Source organism: Haliotis asinina, chromosome 11 (assembly GCF_037392515.1).
Source record: "Haliotis asinina isolate JCU_RB_2024 chromosome 11, JCU_Hal_asi_v2, whole genome shotgun sequence".
Taxonomy (NCBI): domain Eukaryota; kingdom Metazoa; phylum Mollusca; class Gastropoda; order Lepetellida; family Haliotidae; genus Haliotis; species Haliotis asinina.
Window position 1 is genome coordinate 19,323,517 of NC_090290.1, and position 25,447 is coordinate 19,348,963.

The window sequence follows — 25,447 nt, forward strand, 5'->3', positions numbered from 1 at the left end:
CTTCAACCCCCTTTAAGGGTACAGCCACTAACAATTTGAGTTACTTATTTAATCTTCCATTTTGAAATATTTATCTACTAGTATTTACAATTCATTTACCAAATCTTATTCCTTTGGAAATGCAAAAAAAACAAAAACAAAAAAAACGAGGACTAACATTGATAAAAAGATGCTTCATAGTTACCATGAACAGTAAGTCTTACGAAAGGTGCCCAGGGGTGTGTACATTTCTAGTCTAAATATACTAAATATAAAGAAACTGTGGATACAAAAAAATAAAATCTAAATTTATCAAACCTGTGTTGACACATACGGATTTAAACTCAGAGATTAGTGACATGTGCACATTAGTGCGCGTGCATTTCGGGTAAGAGAAACAGAGCACATGAATGCCACACAATACTGTCACTTTAGAAAACTCAACACCTGCACTTGCTATATCGTTAAAAAAATTAAACGGCTATTGAAACGCTTAGCATGCCAAGGCTAACTTCTGCACATCTTCATGAGGTCAGTGGGATGTTCTGTGGGGAAACGACAAGTGGCTGCACATCTCCACAGCCACCGGAACATCATTTCTGCACTGGTGAGACGCTACTAGAACGCAAATAACGTCATCGATCAGCTATGTTCTGGACGTCCACGTGTAACAATACGAAGACAGGACACATGGATAAGGGTGACCCATCTTCGCCACAGGTTTCAGACTATAGAGATGACTACTCGGAACATCCCAGGACTTGGCTGTATTCACCCCAACACATTTCGACAACGTTTACGTGATCACGGGATCAGACCACGACGTCCCACCATACGACGTATCCCGACACAACGTCATCGACAGACTCGCCAAATGTGGTGCCGAAATTATGTCCTCAGACCCTTGTTGAAGTGGAGAAATGTTGTTTTTACAGATGAGTCCAGGTTTTCCAATAATGACTGACGTCAACGTGCCTGTAGACGCACGGGAGAACGTTATGCACAGGCCTGTGTCTTTGAGAAGAATCGGTTCCGTGATGATTTGGGGTGGAATAACAGCATGCCAAAGAACTCCTTTGGTGATTGTTCAGGGCAGCTTAACTGGTGTGCCCTACAGCGATCAGATTCTTCGACCTGTGGCAATTCCTTTTCTGCAACGTCATGGCCCTGGGTTAACACACCGAAAGGTCAATGGCCGCCTTCATACGACAAGGGTTGCTATGTATTTCTTGCAACACCACAACGTTGAATTACTGCCTTGGCCTCTCCCAGATATAGCATGTTTGGGACGATATGAATCGACGTCTACGCCGTCTTCCTCATCCGCCAGATAACGTCCTTGACCTTGCAACAGAAGTTGAGAGAATCTGACGTGACATCCCACAAGCTTTCCTTGCACGTTTGATAGGCGCTACGAGTCATCTATGCCCAGAAGGCGGTGGCTCATGGGCCAATCTGATGGACGAATTATTCTTTTAGTTTTTCGGCTGGCGTATATCATCCGAGTATCCTTGGTGCTGCCAGTTGGAGCCTACTTAACCCACTTATGTTTAGCGTTGTCTTCATGATACTCCTGGTGGGTGGGAAGTTCGAAGTGTTAAATCTTTAAACAGTAAAAATGGCTTACGAAACTCCCTTAAAGAAAACAAAAACAGTCCTCGCGACACTGATTCTGATAATTATGATCACAGATAGCCAACATCAATATTGACTACTGGCGATAGTTTCAGTGATGGAGACTCAAGACAACACATGTTTGAAGTTGCATCCTTTCGCAGTACAAAAAGGCATACAAGGCATAGCTGGTGATGTGGAAAACATTAAACTTTTAGTGAGTGAGTTAATATTGAACATCACATCAGCAATATTTCAGCCATATCGTGACGAGAAAATTAACACTGAAATGGAATATATGTGTATTATAAAGACCGTTCGACGAAGGACAGCAAATCAACTAAAATATCACAATTAGCATTAAAACTACAGTGGACAGTGAAAACTAATATCACTATTTGGATAAAACAACATAGAAAAAGTTATAGATTGGTGATCTACCTTCAGTTAATGGCAAACTAAGGACGTGGGGACTTACAGTACCTTTGCTAGCTGCATGGACCCTAATTGGATTTACATCATCCCTTCAGCTGCTGGCGAGTGCAAGAAATGCTAGGCAAAACTAAAATAACAAGAATACTACGATTACAAACTCGGTACACTTAAATTTACATCGAATGTTTTGGGCCTTACGTACCCTCTCAGGAGGACAATAATTACAATACTGCACCCCGCTATGAGAGTACAGCCACTAACAATCTCAGTTACTAATCTAGACTACCAATACTTGAAAAATATCTATTTACAATTCATTTAACAAATCCAATAATGAAATGACAACCGATATCAGTGAAAAGATCCTTCACGGTACGTGATTTAAAATAGGTATCCCTTGTCATGGAATATTTAACACAGTCTAGCAAAACATGCTTGACCGTGATTCTTTCATATCAGGGGATACAAAATGTAGGATCCTCACCATTCACTAAGTATTCATGTGCATATCTGGTGTGACCAACATGACATTGTCTCATAATGACCTCCAATGAAACCAAGAAAGAGAATCTGAAAATATGATATATATTGTTTATATTTAGGTTGTCATTGAATATATTTGTGAGCCGTTAATATGGCGTTTGCTTCTGCAGTAAATATAAAGCTCTTTTCTGGTATTCTAGTAGACATTGTTATGGATCCAATGACAGTGGCACAAGCCACTGCGCCACTGTCCTTGGACCCATCTGTAAATAAGGATTTGTAATTGCTATATTTAGGATCTCATTGATTATATTCTTATTTATATTGTAATTCACTAGTTTCTGACTTTTAAAATGTAGTTAATGTTATGTCAACTTGTGGCCTAACTAACTGCCAAGGAGGAGAAGAAAGAAGTGGGAAGGAGCTATATTTTCCAGCTCATCGCTGGCAGCAGAAATAAATGGTTTAGTTCGGTGCCTGTCAGGCGGAACAAGAGACGATTTCTTGTTGTATGAATCCTCGTGAAGGGCACTGAACACACAGTTATATGCAGGGTTGAATTCATTAGCGCATAATTTGGTAATGTATTGTAAATACAATTTTATACGGCGTTGTGTAAGAGATGGTTTGTCGGCCTCAACGTAGAGACTGTCAACAAGTGAGGTTCTGAAAGACCCAAGACCTAGTCTTAGACCTTGGTGGTGGACAGAATCGAGAGTTTTAAGGTTGCATTTACAGGCTCTAACATATACGATGGAGCCATAATCAAGTTTAGATCGTACTAATGATCTGTATAACTGAAGGAGGGTAGTTTGATCCCCTCCTCACTTTGAATTTGAAACAGCCTTTAACAAATCCAGTGCTTTCAGGCATTTAGCTTTAAGGGATTTAGTGTGTGGTAAGAAGGTTAAATAAGAATCGAAAATTAAACCTAAGAACTTGGCCCCCTTTAACAACTTTCATGGGGGTGCCATTTAAAGATAGTTCAGGGTCCATATGCAGCTTTTATTTTCTACAAAATGTATGCAATTGGTTTTAGATTTAGAAAATTTAAAGCCGTTTTCAAGACACCATTTATTTATTTATTTTGTTTAAACACAACTGCAGTTGTCATTCAATAGTGTGCAAAGTTTTATCACGAAAAGAAATATTAAAATCATCCACAATTAATGATCCAACAATTGAATCATCTAAAACCTTGGATAAACTGTTGATCGTAATACTAAATAAAGTGACAGACAAAATACTGCCTTGAGGGATACCCTGACCCTCATTGTAATTATCAGACAGGGTTGAACCAACTCGGACTTGAAACAAAGAGGCAAAAAGCCTCTCAATTCAAAGGCATGTAAATCCTTCAAAATGTCATGCTTCCGGGTATTATAAGCTTTCTCATGATCAAAGAAAACTGATACAGCATGTTGTTTATATACTATACCATTTCAAACAAAGGATTCTAAACATACCAACTGATCAGTGGTACTACGATTTTTCCTGAAACCACATTCAATATTTGTGATAAGGTTTTTGGTTTCATGATACCACGATAATCTGTTATTCACCATACGCTCCATGGTTTTACAGACACAGCTAGTTAGAAATATCGGTCTGTAGTTTGACGGATCTGTATGATCCTAGGTAGGTTTTGGTATTGGGACTATAATGGCATTACGCCATGAAGACAGACATTCCCCAGACGTCCATATTTGATCAAATGTATCTAAAGGTGTCATCAGACATGGTTCAGGTAAGTGTTTCAGAAGCTGGTAATGGATATTATCATCACCCGCTGCAGCGTCATAAGCTTGCTCAAGAGCTGTATGTAGCTCATGTAATGAAAACACTTCATTGTAGTCTTCACCGTTATTTGATTCGAAATTAAGTTTTGTTTTTTCCTGTTGTTTCTGATATCCCTGAAACTCAGGAACATAATTGTAGTACCATTGATCTTAGACTGTCATAGGCTCCAGGAACAATATCTTCTCGATTACCAGATAGTAGTTCTATATAGTAGCTCTTAAATATATTCAAATGTATCCTAGTCATAAACAGTAGATAAACTATTCAGACTCTCTTTCTTGCCTCCAGGCTATTAAAAATATTTCTTGCAAACATCCACTTTTAACGGAGATTATTGAAGTGTACAATGATCTTGCTACTGGAGACTACGACATTTCAGGGAACACAACCGCCGAATTTGCTGCCAAGGCAAATTCAATCTGTGACACCACTTCTATCTTCAGTTGTTGGTGATGGATAGCCCGTTTTGGCATGGTAGTGTCTAAAAGTTTCTGTTTCTAAAAAATAAATGCTAGCTAATTTTAACTGTTTTTGTGATGGTCTACTTTGTTTACAGTTCGTCGATGACTGGTTCTTTCCCTACTTAAATTTATTATGTATCTACAACATTTCACATCACAACATAGCTGCAATATTGCAGATGAGACGTTAAATGTTTATTCACTCACTCACTCAATCCGTGCGTCGTTGACGCTATTGAGCCGTTATTGAGCTTGTGACATGGTCGTTTGACCCCTTGAACAGGAACATAAATAAATAAAAAAATCGATATTTTTACATGTTGTTTAGACGACAAAATAACATAATTCTTCTTTCTCTGTTTTCGAGGCCCCGACTGGTCATTGTACATCCTGTATGTGCAGTGTCGGTCACCGATGTTTGAAGAAACGATCTGGACAAGTTGTCTGTGTACAAGGTAATGACCAGTTTTTTTTCACATTTTCTCTAATTTTCTGTCATATACACACCAGGCGGGATTGGGCATATACTGATCTATTTTCTATGTACAACGCGTGACCATATTATTACGTACACTTGCAACGGAGCTGCTATCGTGTATAGCGATGCCCCTTTGTACTGCTTCTAAAAAACGACACGTCCTAATCTTTTGTCACATGATCGACCATGATGACACGTGCCTGTCACGTGACTCCATTTTATTTCCGTCTGCAATGAAGAAATCGGCGTCACTTAAGAAATTGATTGTAAAAAGTTTCAAAGTGGCAAAAACCGTTCTAACATTGCAAGTTTCTTTTGAATGTCTCGTAGCGTATATTCGGTGGTTAAGTGGTTTGCAGTCTGTTTGAGTCAGAAACGGACCGATGAATTCAAATTTTATTATTGTGCAAAATTGCCAACTAAATATAAAAAGTACACATTTACAAATACCCAATGGCGTTTCCTTATATGTGAACATTTTTTCCGGACTCCACCCAAAATGTTGTTTAAATACTATCATAATGATAACGCAAACGTTGTTATCTGTCGCGGCGGGGTGAAACCGCAGAAACGGAACAGCCATTCTCTCATTGTGCATGGGATACTCATGCCCGATGAAATATGAACTTGAATACGTACGTGAAGCAACTGATGAATAATGTGTACGACTTGTTTCCGTGCTGAGTGAGTGAGTTAAAAGCTAACGTCACATCGGCAATATCTCAGCCAAATCGTGACGAAAGCAATCTATATATTTTGAAGAATGAAACTTGTCACGATGGACATTAAAAATACTAGTGCATCAAAGATATGAGTATAAAACTAGCATGGAAAAGTAAAACATTCTAGAAATTAAAGCAGACAATAGATGGAAGGTAGATCACCCTACTAGGGACCATGGGGACTTACAGTACCTTTGCTACCTGCATGCACCCTAGTTCGATTTTCATCATCCCTTCAGCTGCTGGAGAGTGTGCGAAATGCTAGCCAAAACCAAAATAACAAGAACACTACGATAAAAAACCTGGTAGACTTAAATTTACATAAAATGTTTTGGGACTTACGTAGCCTCTCAGGAGGACAATAATTGTACAACACTTCAACCCCTTTTGAGGGTACAGCCACTAAAAATCTCAGTTACTAATCTAGACTACCAATACTAAAAAATATTTATAATTCATTTAACAAATCGAAATCATTTTAAAATGCAGTTATTAAATGAGAACTGATATTAATAACACGATAGTACGTGATTTAAAATAGGAATTCCTTGTGATGAAATATTCAACATAGTCAAGGCGGACATGCTTGACCGTGATTCTTTTATCACAAGGGATACAAAACGTAGGATTCTCAGCTTTTAACAGGTATTCGTGTGTATACTACGTATGGCCAATACGACATCGCCGCATAATGACCTCCTCAAATCTGGACTGACAACCCAAGTAGATGTAACCAATGCAGGGTTTTATTGCATGTAATTTATTGACAACCTACTTGAGTGTCCCACTTCTTCTCCATCAGATCACGGAGGTAAATTCTAATGCTAGCTTTGTAATCAGAGTATGGAATAAGGAGGGGTGTCACAGATTTGTTTAGCGCTGCCTTGGCAGCAAGATCGGCCATCGTGTTACCAGAAATGTCAGCGTAGCTGGGTAAACAACAAAATACAACGTCGTAATGGCCAGTAGCAAGATCATTTTACAATTCAATGATTTCAATTAAAAGTGGATGTTTACAAGAAATGTTTTTAATAGCCTGAAGGCAAGAAAGAGAGTCTGAATAGAATATGTACTTTTAATCTTTAGTGTATTCTTGAACATATTTAAGAACCGTTAACATGGCGTTAGCTTCAGGTGTGAAAATAGAGCAGTTATTCGGTAATTGGGAAGATACTCTTCTGGATCCAATGACAGTGGCACAAGCCACTGCGCCACCGTCCTTGGACCCATCTGTAAATATAGATTTATAATTGCTATATTTATTTTTTAATTGATGATATTCTTGTTTATATTGTAATTCATTCGTTTCTGATTTTTAAATGTAGTTAATGTTAGGTAAACTTGTGGCCTAACCAACTGCCAAGGAGGAGAAGAAAGAAGTCAGGAAGGAGCTATATATTCCAATTCATTGCCGGCAGCAGAAATATATGGTTCAATTCTGTGCATGAGAGGCGGAACAAGAGAAGATTTATGTTGTACAAACCTCCATGAAGGGGATTGGACACACAGTTTTAGGCAGGGTTAGATTCATTAGCGTATAATTTGGTAAGGTATTGTAAAGATGGTTTTATACGGCTTTGGTTGAGAGAATTCTCGTTCTAAAAGAACCAAGACGACGTCTTAAGCCTTGGTGGTGGACAGAAGTAGTTTGACTAGCTCCACCATATACGATGGAGCTATAATCAAGTTTAGATAGCACAAGTGATCTATCTGATTGAAGGAGGATAGTTTGATAACCTCCCCATTTTGAATTAGAAACAAGCTTTAATAAATTGAGTGCCTTCAGACATTTTGCTTTAAGGGATTTAACATGAGGCAAAAATGTCAAATGTGTATCGAAAATAAGTCCCAAGAACTTGGCCTCCTTGACAACATAGATTGGGGTGCCACTTAGAAATAGCTCTGGGTCTTTATGGAGTTTGTAATTCCGACAAAAATGTATGCAGATTGTTTATGAATTAGAAACTTTAAAGCTGTTTTCAAGACCATTTATTTATCTTGTTTAAACACAACTGCAGTTGCCGGTCAATAGTATGCATATTTTTACCACGACAAGAAACGTTAGAATAATTCACAAATAACGATCCATCAATTGAATCGTTTATAAGTTTTGATAAACTGTGGATCTTTATACTAAAATGTGTGACAGACAAAATACTGCCTTGTGGAAGACCCTGATCCTGATTGTAATGATCACACAGATCAGAACCCACTCGGACTTGGAATTGTCTGTCGTTTAAAAAGTCAGCTGTAAATTCAGACAAATGATCTCGCAAACCAAAGTCATGCACATCTCTTAAAATGCCATATTTCCACGTACTGCCATATGCTTTTTCAAAATCATAAAGGATAGACAGAGCATGTTGTTTATTAATTATCGCGTTTTAACAAATGATTCCAAACGCACTAAGTGATCGACAATACTTCTGATATTACGGAAACCACATTGTATAACTATTATAAGATTATTTGTTTCCAAGTACCAAACAAGTCGATTGTTTATACTGCGTTCCATGGTCTTGCAAACACAGCTAGTTAATGAAATTGGTCGATAATTTGACGGATCTGTACGATCATGTCCAGGTTTAGCTATAGGTACTACTATGGCCTCACACCATGATGGAGGAAAATTACCCGATGTCCAAATATCATCAAAAGTATTTAAAAGAGTTTCTAAACAGGAGTCTGTCAGTGCCTCAGCAGCTGATATGTATGTTGTCAGCCTCTGCAGCAATATCGTGGGCTTGTTCAAGAGCAATATTGGTGAGTGAGTGAGTGAGTTAACATCTAACGTCACATCGGCAATACCTCAGCCATATCGTGACGAGAACGGTAAATACTGAAATGAAATATATGGATACTATAAAAACCTGTCAACGAGGGACAGTAAAACAACTAGAATATCACAACTGGGATTAAAGCTAGTGTGGAAAGTTAAAACTAAAACTAATATCACTATTCGGACAATACAACATAAAATCAGGCTATAGATTGCAAACAACTGAAGGTAGATCATCCTACTAGGGGCCATGGGGACTTACAGTACTTTTGCTACCTGCATGGACCCTAGTTGGATTTCCATCATCCCTTCAGCTGTTAGCAATTTAGTCACATCCAGCCAAAAATTAAAAATACACATATACTACGATTAAAAACAGTGGAAGTCTAAGCGTACATGAAATGTTTTGGGACTTACGTACCCTCTCAGGAGGACAATAATTTTACGGTACTTCAACCCCCTTTGAGGGTACAGCCACTAACAGTTCAAGTTACTAATCTAAACTACAATGAATTAAAATGCAGCTATCTACAGAATATAATAATCAAAATTCAATGATGAAATCAATTTCCTTTTAAAATCCAATAATTAAATGTGAACTTTCGGTGTTAAAAAGGTCCTTAATTGTTTTGATATTGGAATATTTATCCCTTGTGATGGAGAATTCAACACAGTCAAGCAGGATATGTTTGGCCGTGGGTCTCTCATCACAAGGGATGCAAAACGGAGGATCCTCACCTTTCAATAGGTATGCATGAGTATATCTAGTATGGCCAATACGACATCGCCGTAGTATGACCTCTTCAAATCTGGACTGACAACCCAAGTAGGAATAACCAATATAAGGTTTTATTTCATGTAATTAATTGATGCCTACCTGGGTGTCCCACTTCTTTTGCATCAGATCACGGATATCAGATCTAATGTTAGCTTTATAATCCGAGTATGGGATAAGATGTGGTGTCACGGATTTGTTGAGTGCTGCCTTGGCAGCAAGATCAGCCATTTTGTTACCTGAAATGCCTACATGGCTGGGTAACCAACAGAAGACGATGTCGTATTGGCCAGTAGCAAGATCATTATACAATTCAATAATTTTCATTTAAAGTGGATGTTTACAAGAAATATTTTTAATAGCCTGAAGGCAAGAAAGAGAATCGGAATAGATTATATAGTGTTTACGTTTAGGGTGTCTTTGAATATATTTGAGAGCTGTTAATATGGCGTTAGCTTCTGTTGTAAAAATAGAACTATTATCTGGTATTCTAAAAGATATTGTTCTGGATCCAATGACAGTGGCACAAGCCACTGCGCCACCGTCCTTGGATCCATCTGTAAATAAGGGTTTGTAATTGCTATATTTATGTTTTATTGATGATATTCTTCTTTATATTGTAAGTCATTTGTTTCTGATTTTTTAAATGATGTTAATGTTAGATCAACTTGTGGCCTAACCAATTGCCAAGGAGGAGAAGAAAGAAGACGGGAAAGAGTATGATTTCCTGCTCAGTACCGGCAGAAGAAATAAATGGTTTAATTCTGTGCCCAAGAGGCGGAACAAGAGAAGACTTTTCGTTATACAAATCCTCACAGTTATATGGAGGGCTAGATTCATTAGAATATAATTTAGTAATGTAATGTAAAGACAATTTTATACGACGTTGAGAAAGAGATGGTTCATCGGCCTCAACGTAGAGACTATGAATAGGTGAAGTTCTGAAAGACCCAAGACAAAGCCTTAAGCCTTGATGGTGGACAGAATCAAGAAGTTTAAGGTTCTTTGATAAACTGTTGATCTTGATGCTAAAAAGAGTGACACACAAAATACTGCCTTGTGGAACACCCTGATCCTGATTGTAATGATCAGACAGGGTAGAACCCACACGGACCTGGAATTGTCTGTTATTTAAAAACTTGGCAAATGCCATATTTCCAAGTAGTGTCATATGCCTTCTCAAGATAAAAAAAAGATAGACACAGCATGTTATTTATTAATCAGCGCGTTTTTCACAAATGATTCTGAACGCACTAAGTGGTCGACAGTACTTCTGTTTTTACGGAAACCACATTGTATATCTGTTATAAGATTATTTGTTTCCAAGTACCAAACAAGTCGATTATTTATCATGCGTTCCATGGTCTTGCAAACACAGCTAGTTAATGAAATCGGACGGTAATTGGATGGATCCCTATGATCACGTCCAGGTTTGGGTATGTGTACTACTATGGGCACCACGCCATGAGGAAGGAAAGTTGATCAAAAGCAGTATGGAGTTCATGAATAGAAAAAGGTTCATTATAATCTTCCCCATTATCAGAATTGAAATTAATAGTTTTCTTTTCTTGTTGTTTTAGATATTGCTGAAATTTAGGTAGATAATTAGAAGAGGAAGAATGTTTAGCGAGAGTTTCGCCCAGTTTATTTGCAATATCTGATTTATCAGTAAGTAATTGATCTCCATGTTTAAGATGATGGACAGTAGATTTAGTACCTTTACCTTTAATTTTATGGACCATGTTCCATACCTTGGACATGGGTGTCCGAGAATATATTTTGGATACATAATTTTGCCAAGATTGGCGTTTGTTCTGTTTAAAAGTACGCCGTGCTTTAGCATTTAAAATCTTAAATTTATTTAAATTATGCACCATAGGATGGCGACGGAAATAATGTTCTGCTTTTTTCCTTGCCTTCCTAGCTTGTTTGCATTCATCGCTGAACCATGGTTTTCGAATATGTGGAACTACAGAGGAATTTGGTATACAGTCATCAGCTATGGAATTCAGTTCATCAGAAAAACATGTAATAGCATCAGGAACGTCAATAAAACGTTCGGGTTTAAGTTTCTCCGCAGACCGTGTTTCATATAAAGCCCAGTTAGCCTTTTTAAAATTCCGCCTTGATGATGGAGGAACATCGGATGGAGTTACAGCTTTTAATATAGTAGGAAAATGGTCACTTCCACAGAGGTCATCGTGGACTGACCATTCGAATTCATTAAGTAGTTCTGAATTTGTCAATGACAAGTCAAGAGCAGAATAGGTCCCTGTCCCAGGAGGTAAATATGTGCTGGAACCATCATTATAAATACATAAATCATTGTCAGAACAAAAGTCCTCCAACAATTTACCTTTAGTGTTTGTAGTTACACTACCCCAGAGTGGGTTGTGTCCATTTAAATCTCCCATTATAATGCCGGGCTTCGGGAGTTGGTCATATAGAGCTTGAAGATCAGTTTTGGCAAACGGCGAAGACGGCGAAATATAGAGAGAGCATAGTGTAAACGTTACATGTAAAGTAATTCTCACTGCAACAGCCTGCATATTAGTATTACGTGAAACAGGGCTTTGAATAACGTTTTGTCTGACTAGAATGGATGATCCGCCAGTGGCCTTATCACTCAGAGGTGAAAAACAATGATATGCATTAAATTGACGAAGGTCAAATGTATCTGTTTGTTTTAAATATGTCTCGTGGAGACATATCGCTGAAGGTGTAAAATCTTGGACTAATAGCTGTAATTCATGTAAATTAGTCCTTAATCCTCTGCAGTTCCACTGTACAATATTATTGGATTAAACTATCTTTTGGGGGATTTATTGGGGATCTACCCCGCACTCTTTTGGAGGGCGACAAGCTATGTGCCCTAGAATGGACGTTTTCAGAAACGTCCATGTCTTCAAGAGACCCATATTTATTAAACAACTGAATTTTGTTTTGTGACCCTTTAGGAGCTCTGCCACTTTGTTGTTTTGAAGTATAAGGCTTAGGCTTCGGTTTTCTTTTCACAGTTTGTTGACTATCAGCTGTCGATTTAGACTGTGAGTGTGACTGAGATGATGATGATGATTTGTGATCAGAAGACGACTTTGATGTACTAGGAAGTGATTCCTCAGTCTGAGATGATATAGCAGGGTACAAAAGCTGTGGAGAATCGCAATTTATCCAAGTCAAGGTAGTCTGGCATCCTGTGGATGATTTTGTTATTTTAGAGGTAGACTCCGATGATGTTTTTGCTACTGTAGCATAACTTTCTGGAAGATCAGACCTCTTTACCAGTTTTTTTGCCTCAGAAAAGGAAATATTTTGAGTGAACTTTATTCTGTTTATCTCCATTTGTTCTTTCCAAATGGGACACTGTTTCGAAGAAGATGAATGGTCGCCTGAACAGTTGGTGCATTTTTTATAATCACTGTCACAATCTTCTGTTATGTGTGTCTTCTCACCACAATGAGCACACACAACAGACAATGTGCAAGTATTCACGCCATGTCCATATTTCTGGCATTTAAAACACCTGAGCGGGTTGGGGATGAAGGTATCAACTTGTATGTTACAATAGCCTGCCTTCACTGATTTCGGAGCATTTGGACATGAAAAAGTAAACAGATAGGTATTAGTTTGGAATGTTTCATTGTTTTATCGGGTTGAAAAGTGCTTCACATACAGCACACCTTGATCTTTCATTTCTGATGCAATGTCAATTTCGGACATATCTGCAAACAATCGATCACGGTCTCTGATACCTTTCCTAGTGTTCAAGGTCTTGTGAGCAGAGACCGTGACCGGAATGCCCACGAAAGATTTCATGTTCATCAGGTTCGTTGCTTGTTGCTTTTTCCCGCATTCGACTAGCAGGGCACCCGAACGCAAGCGTCTGATGTTTTTCACCTCCCAAGCAATACCTTGAATACCCTTGGATACAGCAAAGGGGTTCAACTTTAACGGTGTCTTCTCAGGAGTCTCAATAACAACGAAACGCGGCCAATATTCAATCGATGCAGACGGTCTATGGTCAGTATCAACAGGGTCAATATCAAGTGGACGTTTTGTGTTTTTGGTTGGGGTTTCATAAGCCATAGTTAGTGTAATATGGTTCATCATCCGAGCTCCCCACCCACCACGGAGTATCACAAGGACAATGCTAAAGCAAGCGGGCCTCCAGCTTGCAGCACCAAGGATACCCGGATGATATACTCCAGTAGAAGAATTACAAAGAATTAATCCACCAGATTGGCCCATGAGCCACCGCCTCCTGGGCATAAGACTCTAGGCAAAATTCAGAACTTCAAATATATTCCAAAACCAGAGAAATCGATGAATAATTCAGCCAAGACCGAAATTAAAAGTCCAAATAAAATTTGTGCAATGACATATATATAATCCATGCACAGGGCTTGGCATGACCAGCCGATTGGTTCAATCGGGCCAATTCAACCACCCGTCTGGGTGAAGTAAGGGCCAAAGTGGTGTGTTGGGCAAATGGAAAGCAGTTAAAAGCCCAAATGCCCTCAACCACCAGGTTCCCGTCCTCCACCGACACGGGACGCAACCCACGGCCAACAGATTGCCCAATTTAGTCGCCTCTTACGACAAGCAATGGGGTGCTGTGGACACATTCTGTCCCGGGTCCACACGGGAGAAGAGCACTTACCGTTACCCAGCACCCACCACGAGGAGGTGGCTCTTCATGGGCGCCAGATCATAATACAATTCAATATTTTCTATTAAAAGTGGAAGTTTACATCATAATTGTTTAATCGCTTGAAGACGAGAAAGAGAAGTATATATATTTTTATGCTTAGGGTGTCTTTAAATATATTTAGAAGCTGTTAATATAGTGTTTCCTTCAGCTGTAAAAATAGAGCTGTTATCTGCCAATCTAGAAGATATTTTTCTGTATCCATTGACAGTGACACAAGCTACTGCGCCACCTTCCTTGGACCCATCTGTAAATAGGGATTCGTAATGGCTGTATTTACTTTTAATTGATTGTATTCCTGTTTATATTGTATTTTGCTAGTTGCTGAAATTTTTAAAATATAGTTAATGTTAGGCCAACTTGTGGCCTCACCAATCGCCAAGGAGGAGAAGAAAGAAGTGGGGAGGGAGCTATATTTTCCAGCTCAATGCCGGCAGCCGCAATAAATGGCTTTATTCTGAGCCCTGCGCAACAAGAGACGACTTTTTGTGATAGGTACAAATCATAGAAAGGATTGAAGGCAGTGATATGCGGCGTTAGATTCGTTAGAGTATAGCTTTGTGAGATGTTGTAAAGCTAACTTTATTCCGCGTTGTGTGAGAGATGGGTCATCTGCCTCGACGTAGAGACTGTCAACAGGACAGGTTCTAAAGGACCTTTGACCTTGGTGGTGAACAGAATCTAACAGCTTTAGGTTGCTGTTGTACACTCCAACATAGATGATGGAGCCATTATCAAGTATGGAACGGACCGGTGATGGATACAGATGGAGCAGGGTAGCTTGATTACCTCCCCATTTAGAGTTTAACAACCTCCAGCAAAGTGCCTTCAGGCTTTTAGATTTAGGTGGTTTATATGTGGCAGAAACGTTAAGTGTGAGTCAAAGATTAATCCCAAGAACTTGACCTCCTTTACAACTTTGAATGGAGTACCACTTAGAAATAAGTCTGCGTCTTTATGGTGTTTATATTTACGGCAGTAGTGTATACAGTTGTATTTTTCACTTAGAAACTTTGAAGCCATTTTCAAGGCATCATTTATCTATTTTGTTTTGGAGACAATTGCAGTTGCAGTTCAGTACTCTGCATATTTTTTCCACGAAAACAAATGTTAAAATCATCCACAAATAATGATCCATCTATTGAATCGTTTAAAACGTTTGATGAACTGTTCATCCTTATACTAAAAAGTGTGACAGGCAAAATACTGCCTTATGGGACGCCCTGATCCTGATTGTAATGATCAGACAGGGTAGAACCCACGCAGACTCGTAATTATCTGTCATTTAAAAAGTTGGCCATAAATTCAGGCAAACCTCGCAAAACGAAGTCATGTAAATCGCTTAAAATGCCATATGCTCAGGTAGTGGCATATGCTTTTTCAAGATACAGACACAGTATAAATATACACAGTATGTTGTTTATTTACTGGAGCGTTTTTAATAAATGATTCCAAACAGTACATCTGTTTTTACGGAAACCACATTGTATATCTGTGATAAGGTTTTTGGTTTCAAAGTACCAAACAAGTCGATTATTTATCGTGCGTTCCATGGTTTTGGAAACACAGCTAGTTAATGAAAGTGGTCGATATTTTGACGGATTCGCGTGATCACGTCCAAGTGTGGGTATTGGTACTACTATAGCATCACGATGTCAAATATCATCAAAAATATTTAAAAGAGTTTCTTTAAGAGGTGCTTTAAGAGCTGATAATGTATGTTATCAGTCCCTGTAGCAGTACCGTGGACTTGTTCAAGAGCAGTATGTAGCTCATGATAAAAAATAGTTCATTATAGTCTTCCCCATTATCTGAATTAAACTCAATAGCTTTCTTTTCTTGTTTTTGATGTTGTTGAAATTTAGGCACATAATTCGAAGAGGAAGTGTGTTAAATGTGAGTTCCAATCATTTCATTTGCAATATCTGACTTACCAGTAGGTAATTGATCTCCATGTTTAAGATGATGGACACTAGATTGAGTACCTTTACATTAAATGTTCTGAAGCATGTTCCATACCTTGGACATGAGTGTCCAAGAATTTACATTGGATGCATAAGTTTTCCAAGATTGGCGTTTATTCTGTTCAAAGGTATTGCAAGCTTTAGTATTTAAAATTATAAAATTATTTAAATTATGCACCCTAGGATGCCGACGGAAATGTTCTGTTTTTTTACCATGCCGTTCCCGTTAGTCGCCTCTTACAACAAGCACAGTCGCCTTTTATGGCAGGCATGGGTTGCTGAAGGCCTATTCTACCCCGGGACCTTCACAGGTCTATAAATACATAAAGCATTATCAGAACAAAAGTACTACAGTAATTTAACTTTAGCGTTTGTAGTTACACTGTCCGAGAGTGGGTTGTACCCATTCAGATCTCCCAATATAATGCAGGGCTTTGGGAGTTGGTCATATAGAGCTTGAAGATCGGTTTTGTGAAGCGTCAAAGACGGAGAGATATAGAGAGGGCATAATGTAAACGCAACGTGCACTGCAACGGCCTGAAGATTAGTAATAAGTGAAACAGGGCTATGGATAACGTTCTGTTTGACTAGAATGGAAGACCCTCCCGCGGCCCTAACACTTCAAGGTGAAAGCCAATGATATGCCTTGTAATGACGCAGGATAAAAGTATCGGTCTGTATTAAATAGGTCTCCTGGAGACAGATCGCTGAAGGTGTAAAATCTTGGACTAATAGCTGTAAATCATTTACATAAGTCCTCAGTCCTCTGCAGTTCCACTGTACAATATTATTGTAAGAACATATCTTTTGGGGGGATTTATTTGGGATCTACCGCGCATGTTTTTGGAGGGTGACAAGCTATCTGCTTGTTGTGAGCACACACAACAGACAATGTACAGGTAGATACACCGTGTCCATATTTCCGGCATTTAAAACACCTGAGCGGGTTGGGGATGTAGGTGTCAACTTGGATGTTTGGGAGCATCTGGAGATGAAAAGATGACCAGGTGTTTGTTTTGAAATTTTCATGTTTTTTCAGGTTGAAAAACGCTTTACATAAAACACACCTTGATCTTTCATTTCTGATGCTATGTGAAGTTCTGACATATCAGCAAACAAACAATCACGATCTCTGACGATACCTTTACTTGTTTTTAATATTTTGTGAACAGAGACCGTGACCGGAATGCCAACAAAAGACTCAATACTCATCAGATTGGTGATTTGTTTTTTCCGCACTTAAGTAGCAGTGCACCCGAACATAAGTGTCTAATGCTTTTAACGTCCCCAGCAGTACCTTGAATACCCTTAGATAATGCAAAAGGGTTCACCTTTAACAGTGTCTTGTCAGAAGTCTCAATAACAAGGACACGGGGCAAATACTCAATCGATAGAGACCGTCTGTGGTCAGTATCAACAGGCTCAATTTCAAGCAGACGTTTTGATTCTTTCGGGGGATTTCATAAGCCATGGTTAGTGTAATATGGTTCATCATCTGAGCTCCCCACCCACCCTGAGTATCACAAGGAAAATGCTAAAAACAAGTGGATCTCCAACTTGCAGCACCAAGGATACTCGGATGATATACTACAGGCCCTCTTCCACCAGGATCCCTTCCTCCACCGACACAGGTCCACAAAGGTGGGTTCGCGAGCATTTAACATTACCAGCACCCAACATGAGGAGGTGGCTCACCACGGATCCCGAACAGATTTGAACTAAATACCAGTTACATTCATTATTCACAGTTCTGATCCAAGGAGGGACACTCTTCAGAAAGAACAACATACTTTGCATTAGTACCTTTGATTGAACCCTTCTTAGGGAATAGATAGAGATGCCGGTACTGAATGGTGTTGTGTTCATGTGGCACAAGGGCTTCTTGTCAGAAACGTTTGCTCAGCAAAAGCATCAATGCCGTGTTTAAGCTTCAAGGCTTAACTGAAAAGCGATTACTGCCCCCAAATTACTTAACAAAAGACCTTCATCGTACAATTCTTATATCCACAGATGAAAGGCAGAACGGCCGTGAGAAATCTCCACAACATAAAATGAACAAGCAGGAAACAGTTGCCAACAGCCCACTTCACGAGGCCTGCTGGATTGGGGACTTGCAACAAGTGAAGCGCATCATGTCGCGGGGTTTGGTCAACATTAACAGGAAAGACGAGAAGCACGGAAGGACACCACTCATGGTGGCAGCACATGAGGGACATTGTGGTATATTTGAATTTCTTATCAGAAAAGGGGCTAATAAGTCAGAGGTGGATAACGACAGTAAGAACGCCCTGTACTGGGCATGCAAAGGCGGACATGTTGGTATTGTGGACTGTTTACTCCCACTATATGGTATATTGAAGGATGAATCAGTATCCCCTCTTCTGGAAGCTGCAATGAAGGGAAACACAGACGTTTTTGAGTTTCTTGTGTGTACAGGAAGTAATATGTCACAGGTTGATCACCATGGCTATAACTCCCTACACTTAGCCTGCATGTGTGGACGCACAGCTATGGTGAAATATCTAGTTTCACAAGGCAGGGTTGATATCAACAGTAGGAGTATAGGTGGACTCACTCCTTTGATGGTGACTGTAACGTTCGAACACACTGGCAGTTTTGAGTACCTTGTCAGCGCTGGAGCTGATATGTCAGCTGTGGATGATCTGGGCAAAGACGTCCTGTACTATGCCTGCAGTGGCGGACGCTCGCATGTTGTGAACTATCTAGTTCAACAAGGCAGTGTTGATATTAACACTAGGTATAAAGACGGAATGACCCCTTTGTTGGTGGTTGCTTCAAGGGGAAAACAGACCTTTTTGACATCCTATTACGGATGGGAGCTAATACGTCATACGTGGATGACAATGGACGCAACATCCTTCATCTGGCGTCTAGGTGGGGTTTGTGAAGCACATCCTGCCAAAGAGCCTGGTCTCCATTAGGGCCAGAGACAAGGATGGGAAAACGGCAGCCATGATAGCAAAGCGTTACAATTATTTGAAAGTGTATAGCTATCTTGTTTGGTTCGGTTGTCCGGTGAAATAAGTGTAGCTCGTAGGTAGATGTCATGCACCATGATATGTCGACGGTAACCAGTGGCAGATTGTCGCAATCTAAGAACACTGATCACCTTGTGGTATATTTTTTTAGTGAATGACCGAGGTAAAATTTAACGTCACGTCGGCAATATCTCAGCCATATCGTGACGATAACAATTTATCTGGGAAAAATGAAAACATTTTGAAAAATGAACCCTGTCATGATGGACAGTAAAAATACTAGGGTGTCACACATATGGGCATAAAACTAGCATGGGTGAGTGAGTGAGTGGGTGAGTTTAGTTTTACGCCGCACTCAGCAATATTCCAGTTATATGGCGGCGGTCTGTAAATAATCGAGTCTGGACCAGAGAATCCAGTGACCAACAACATGATCATCGATCTGCATGAATATCGATCAACCACGTCAGCGAGCCTGACCACCCAATGGTCACGGGTCTAAAAGTAGCATGGAAAAGTAAATTACTCCAGTAATTAAAGCAGAAAATACCATATATAACACGGGCTACAGATCGCCAACAACTGAAGGTAGATCACCATACTGGGGACCATGGGGGACTTACAGTACCTTTGCTACCTGCATGGACCCTAGTTCGATTTACACCATCCCTTCAGCCACTGGCGGTTATACTGAAAAATAGCCATTATTAAAAACAAGGTAGATACTACGATTAAAAAGTTGGCCGTACTAAATTTACATAGAATGTTTTGGGACTTACGTACCCTCTCAGGGGAACAATAATTTTACAATACTTCAACCCCCTTTGAGGGTACAGCCCCCAACAATCTTAGTTACTAATCTAGACTACCAATAATAAAATATTTAATTGTTTAGAAGTCATTCAACAAATCTAATTCTTTTAAAAAAGCAATGAATAAATGAGAACTTACGTTACTAAAAAGACCCTTCATAGTTCTTGATTGAAAATATTAATTCCTTGTGATGAAATATTCAACATAGTCAAGGCGGACATGCTTGACCGTGATTCTTTCATCACAACGGATACAAAACGGAGGATTCTCACCTTTTAACAGGTATTCGTGTGTATACTGCGTATGGCCAATACGACATCGCCGCATAATGACCTCTGCAAATCTGGACTGACAACCCAAGTAGGTGTAACCAATATACGGATTTATTTCATGTAATTTATTTATACCTACTTGGATGTCCCAAGTCACCGATGTAAGTTCTAATGCTAGCTTTGTAATCAGAGTATGGAATAAGAAGTGGTGTCACAGATTTGTTGAGTGTTACCTTGGCAGCAAGATCTGCCATTGTGCTACCGGAAATGCCATCGTTGCTGGGTAATCAATGTGTAAGAGACGGTTCATCTGCCTCAACGTAGAGACTGTCAACAAGAGAAGTTCTGAAAGACCCAAGACAAAGTCTTAGACCGTGATGGTGGACAGAATCTAAAAATTGTAGGTTGCTTTTGCAGGCCCCACCATATACAATGGAACAATAATCAAGTTTTGAACGGATTAGTTATCGGTCTATGTGTAAGAGTGTAGTTTGGTCCCCTCCCCACTTTGTGTTGGAAACAACTTTTATCAGATCAAGTGCCTTCAGGCATTTAGGTTTGAGGGATTTGATATGTGGCAGAAAGGTTAAATGTGAGTCAAAAATAACACCCAAGAACTTGGCTTCCTTTACAATCTTGATGGGTGTGTCATTTAGAGATAGTTCAGTATCTTTATGTGGTTTGCATTTACGGCAAAAATGTATACAATTAGTTTTGGATTTAGAAAATTTAAAGCCGTTCTGAAGACTCCATTTTGTTTAACACAATTGCAGTTCTATAGTATGCATATTCTTACTACGACAAGAAATATTACACTCATCCACAAAAAGTGATCCATCGATTGAATCGGTTAAACCTTGGATAAACTGTTGATCTTGATACTAAACAATATTACAAACAAAATATTCCCTTGCGGGACACCCTGGTCTTGAAAGTAATGCTGAGACAGGCTAGAACGCACTCGGACCTGAAATTGCCTGTCATTTGAAAAGTTGGATATAAACTGAGGCAAACGGCCTCGTAATCCAAAGTCACGTAAATCTTTTATAATCCCATGTTTCCATGTTCTGTCGTACGGTTTTTCTAAATCAAAAAAGATCGATCGATTTATTAATCATAGCATTCTTTACAAAAGATTCTAAACGCCTAAATGTTCGATAGTACGTTTGTTTTTATGGAAACCACATTGTATATCTGTTATTAGATCTAAGTACCAAACAAGTCGATTATTGATCCTGCGTTCCATGGTCTTGCAGCTAGTTAGTGAAATGGGCCTATAATTGGAAGGGTCTGTATGATCACGCCCAGGTTTCGGGATGGGAACAATTACAGCGTCACCCGAGGATGAAGGAAAGTTTCCAGATGCCCAAATATCATAAAAAATATGCAAGAGTGTCTCCAAACAGGACTCAGGCAAGTGTCTCAGGAGTTGATAAGGTGTACTATTAGCCTCAAGAGCAGTATCAAGTTTATATTGCACTGCACCAGTGATCTACATAAGTGAAGGAGAGTAGTTTGATCCCCTCCCCATTTTGAATTAGAAACAAGCTTTAATCAATCGAGTGCATTCAGGCAGTTTGCTGCCTAGTATGTGGCAAAAACGTCAAATGTGAATCGAAACACTGCAAAAATGACTTGGTTTCCAGGTTTCTGGAAACCATCCGTAATGTGGGTAATTGCGGAATCCAGTTGGTTTCCATTCTCTGAAACTCACTAACTGAGTTTCCAACTAGATTCCATTTTGGAAATGTGATTTTGGTATTTCTGTAAATGGAAACCAAAATGAAACTAAGTTCGGGGGTTTCTTGTTGGTTTCCATACCTGGAATTTGCAACTCTCAGATCTCACTAAATGGAAACCAACATAAAAGTAGAAAATGTAGTTTCATGTTGGTTTCCATTGCGCTGTTTTGAACTAAGTAACATAAAATGTGTAATTGTTTACCATCCTGACATCCAGTTGGTGTCCATTCAGTATCCATCTGAATGTGCCTGGGGAAGGAATAGTAGATTCGGTTCTTTGCTTAGATGAACAAGACAACAAAAGTAAATTGTTGACGCATCATTCTGTGGATATCACAATAATAAATGTGGCTTCAAACTGATGATACAAGAACAAACTATACACTTTTTTCCTTCACATTCTTGTTTATTCGTAATGTAATGAAGCATCATATTCCAACTACCATGCACACAAACTTCACAATAACCGTACTAAACATGCAAATGGTGCTAGGCACACTTAGTTCCGTTTCTCTAGATTGGGATGAATGGGGCAAGTCCAGGTTTCGGTTGTCTGCTTTGTCAAATTGAGGATCAGACGCTTTCTTTATCTGAAAAGAAATAATAAAACAGTGATATCTATATACAAGAATAAAAGGTGAGTTGACTCTGCATAGAAACATTGCTCAAACTTTTATTATATATTAATTATAACTTATTGGATCATTGAGTTGTGTACGGGCTTGTATTCCTTTCAGTAAATATATTGTATAAAAATAAATAAAATTAAAGCCACTTTAGCAATAGTTCAGATATATATTAATAATTAAAAGGTAAATGATGCAATATATATATAAAAAAACAGGCTATAGACTGCCAACTCCTGGGAATGTGAAAGAGTATAAGCATTTAGGAAGATTAGTATAAGTCATTAAAACAATTGTCAGTTCGGTACTTACATGATGATATTTATGCAGAATATACGTGAATTATACAATAAACTGAGGGAGTGTGGTAAAGTGGTTAAAAGCATTTATAGTTGGCATACTGTGACACTGAGTTCAAATACTTGACAACTAATCAGTGTCAGGTCATTAGTGTGTCGGGGTTCGTATGTCGGCTTCACTGGGTCAGTCCCCACTTAACAGGCTCCTATTATCAAAATTAGCGAGCTGTAAAAACAATAGAACTTACCTGAGTCAGGTGTTGACAGACAAACCCGGAAGTTATGAACCGGTAATCCATGGGCACGCGAACTCGTGACATTTTATGAAAGCAACAGTTTTATGTACTGAAGTGGTCGTTTTCAGTCTTTGTCTTAAAAGCACATCCAAATTGGGTCAGAGAAGGATTTCGTGCCTGCCAATCGAAAAAGGATCAGGTATTTCTTATTACCCACAATGCCCCTACGCACAGTTGCCGCCATTTTGTCACTTGATCCATAGTTGTTTTGAGACGACTATTTTGAAAGCAGTTCTCACCCGGTATGTCCAGTAACGACGACAAGGAAGTCAACACAGTGCAGTATTCCTACGTTTGCCCGTGTTATCTGATTCAAGAGACTGGCAATGACATTTACAATGGAAACTTTTGAGATTCGGATACGTGAAAAAATGGGGAGTAGTGCACTTTACCGGGCGCGCTTTTTCCGATTTTTTTCGCTGTGCTGGCGGGGCTCGTACGCTCTCAGCAGGGGTCGTGGGATTCTAATTAGACTAATTAGCGGACACGCTACCTCGGGACCACCGGTGCGATCACAGTTAGTTAGTGCTCGTTTAACGGGTCATTACCCCACTAGCTCTGCGCATGCGCAGTGAATGAAAACAAACTATTATGGTTTGTTTTCATTTACTGCGCATGCGCAGAGCTAGGCCCCGCCTACCCATTCATCAAAGCGAGAAGCCACACCTAGGCATTGTTTTCAAGATGTTGTGCAGCCAATCCAGCGAAGCTATGATATACGATGACGTTTATCGTTTGACTTTCGATTCGTGGATGGATATATGGATATAATCGCATCTAAGGTTTGCCAACCCTAACCTTTACTCACTAACCCTAAGGATCTAGAAGGGGGGGTCCCTAACCCTAAAGATCTAGAAGGGGGGTCCCTAACCCTAAGGATCTAGAAGGGGGGATCCCTAACCCTAAGGATCTAGAAGGGGGGTGTCCCTAACCCTAAGGATCTAGAAGGGGGGGTCCCTAACCCTAAGGATCTAGAAGCGGGGGTCCCTAACCCTAAGGATCTAGAAGTGGGGTCCCTAACCCTAAGGATCTAGAAGGGGGGTCCCTAACCCTAAGGATACATCAGCGCGGTAAAGTGAGACAGTTCAGTAGTTCTACAGCGCGCTATCACTATAGCGCGCTCATTAGCGAGCGCTCAGCAGTCCCGGGTCGCGCGCCCGGTAAACTGCACTCTAGCCAAAAAATGAGAACAGCAGCAGTCGTCGATCGCCGCGGGAGAAAAGGAACATTCCACGATCTGGTCAGGTACAGTGTTATTTTCTTGAAATAAGCAATAGCACATGTTATTCGTAATGTTTAACGTAAATAAGTAACTACTACAATACATATGAAATTTTAGACTTGATGGACCTCGGTAAACAAATGCGTGTCGAATTCTTAGCAAGAGAGATGTATGGCTTCCTTCACTCAGCACTCGGTTAATTCAAGAACTCAATATTACTGTGATTTGGATCAGCTCACACACGATTAAAATGGTTCAATGTGTTAATGAATTATCTTTGCAAGAAAAAAATAAATCACAAATATCTCTAGTATATTATTGCTAATGTGCTTGTTACGACTCAAAATAACTTCAAACGTATTTATAAATACGAATATTTATTTAAGAAATCCTTTTCATATTGCTTTTGATATTTGCACGCTTGAAAACAATGTAGTCGGGAATAGTGTGTCATTTTGCATTTTTAGGTTAGGCATTCTCTGACCAGATTTGGTGCATTGTTTGAGAGAAATGTCAAAATTGAAGTTTCACAATGTTTTCAAACTAATATTGAAGAGTTTTATATTATTGATTTAATTATATGATTTAATTTAGATTTGCCATCTGATGTAAGTAGTGTTATGCTTATCACATCAAGATTTAACGAACTCTGAATGAAGAAATGTGGATTGTGTTAGTCCCACAGAAAAGGTTATGAAGAGTATATAAAGAACATATGGGTATACAATGATGGATTGCCAACCCAAAATAGTATATGAATTTGCTGACCTGGATTCTTTTCATCTAGCATATTCTACACTTTGCAAATTGATATTTATTCTTTTTATTCGACACTTTATTGTTTTCAAGAGTGCAATATGACAAGTTCCTGACTTTTTTTAATCGATGCATTTCTACGTTTCCAGCATAAAGGAGGGCAGTGTTGGAAAAACTGAAGACGGCAGTCTGGACCAACTCATTTTGACATACAAAAGGTATGT